The sequence below is a fragment of the Sinocyclocheilus anshuiensis genome, unplaced genomic scaffold (genome assembly GCF_001515605.1).
Source record: "Sinocyclocheilus anshuiensis isolate Anshui unplaced genomic scaffold, SAMN03320099.WGS_v1.1 scaffold188, whole genome shotgun sequence".
Classification (NCBI taxonomy): Eukaryota; Metazoa; Chordata; class Actinopteri; order Cypriniformes; family Cyprinidae; genus Sinocyclocheilus; species Sinocyclocheilus anshuiensis.
The window spans coordinates 527078-529076 of NW_015555768.1; the positions used below are offsets into that span (position 1 = coordinate 527078).

At 35.1% G+C, this 1999-nt stretch overlaps 1 protein-coding gene across 1 annotated transcript in view; it reads left to right on the forward strand.

The window, feature by feature from the left end:
• LOC107674382 (uncharacterized) overlaps positions 1-1999 on the forward strand; it is a 10270-nt gene that overhangs the window by 3896 nt on the left and 4375 nt on the right. The window lies entirely within an intron of this gene.

The window sequence follows — 1999 nt, forward strand, 5'->3', positions numbered from 1 at the left end:
TCTGTTATAATGCTACTCTGTGCGGTCGTCACCGGTCTAATAAAACATAACATATTAAAGCGTCTTTGGTGTTTCCATGTTTTCTGCAAAACAAAACCGGAAATCGAGGGGTTATCACGTACAAAACAAAACCGGAAATCGAGGGGTTATCACGTCAATGGCAGGCGACACAATGACACTATGAACACGGTCCGTGTCACTAGTTAAAATTGCTTATTTCTCTGGATTTAAACATTCTTCGAAACATTTGGGATAATGCAAGTACACAAGTCAGCAAAATATATAACACTGTTCTAGTGGTTTTTGGATATTTTAATAAAAAAAAGCTTACATAGATTGTGCCTTTAATGATAATGATTGGATTTTTTTAAAGGTTTTTAGGATTTAGTTTATATTTATATTTTATTTTATTTCAATTTTATGTCAATCCCTAAACATTTTTAGATTTAGATTTCTTTAGAATAAAGATTTTTAATAACAAACAACAATAGTTTTAGCTATAACAACACTGATTACACTTAATCTGTACACTTAAACTGTAAAAACATTTTACTGTAAACTGTTTTTTACACTTGCTATTGATTTTTTAATGCAAAAAAAGTGGGTGCATGAAGCATCTTTTTCAGTATCTTTATTAATTAAGTCCAATCCCATGAAGTATATTGATCATCTCTAATACATTTTATAATGACACACACAACTATATGCAAATTGATGTGACAAAGCACTTTGGCTGGAGTCTGCAGGAGCTGTAAAGTAACTTTGCAGATAGTTGTTCACATTAGAAACATTTCCATTGGCACAGTAATGCAGAGTGAAGTAGATAGTAAGGAACCGGAGGACATAGAAACCACTTGAATTTATGATATTAACAGCAAGATTCATATCACCACACACGCAATGTGTACGTCTGGAGCGCTACAGACGTCATAATGCGCCAGAATGAGTCACACAGCGCTCAGAGGAATCCTGCTCCTTTAGTTTCAGACGTCACTATATCGGTCTCATTTATTATGAATCATAACAGCCCTGAAATACCACATAAAGCTAGAACTTCATTTCTCATTCTGACAAAAGATATGCTTTACAAGAACACAAAACTTGCACATATGGTAGTTTTATGAGCTGCTAGTTGTTTCTCAGTGCTCACTTTGCAATTTAGAATAATTATTTTGCACACAGAGGGTGAAGACAATGTCATGACTCAGCACTTCGTTTATAACCTCAGACTTGAGTTCTTTTCAGTGGCTAACATGAAACAGATTCAAGGTTCTAGACCATAAATCACTGCTGAAACACAGGTCTCCTATCAGTAATGGTGGACACAGATCATCAGTGCCAGTGACAGAACTAATATACGCTGAAGGGGAGATGGTTACTCATTCTGTCAGAATGTGCTTGCTATGCACCCTACAGTGATTTCAGGCTCTATAAAGCATCTTTCTTTTCTTCTCAACAGTGTGTGAGTGTAATTGAATGTCTGACTGAGTGGGGATGGAGAGGAGGTGTGAGGATGGGAGTACAGATGAGAGGAGAGGAAACATGCTTATTAATGCTTCCTCTCGAATGCATGAATGATTAGTATGTAAAGTGTCATTGAAGTGGGAGGTGAGTGTTTCTGTGCTCTCAAAGGCAAACATGTATGTCAGAATCTACAAATCATAAAATCTTCTGCCCTTACTGCCATTCATCAGAGTTGGTCCTCTGTAGGAATACATTCATTTCTAAACATGATTACGTTATTTAATTGCGTTCAGTTTAGGGCTGTGCGATATTGAAGAAAAATGCGATATGTGATAACTCATTAAAAAATGCGATATTCGATGTGCGATACGATATTGCTTAATGTGTGTAAAATCAATTTCAATTATATTTTAAAATATTTTTCAATGAAAATGATATAACCAATTTGTTTCACATTCACAAAGTGACCAGCAGTGTTTTAGCATTACATAAAAAGTAATGTCACAAATCAGAAAATGTAATTTTAACATCAGTG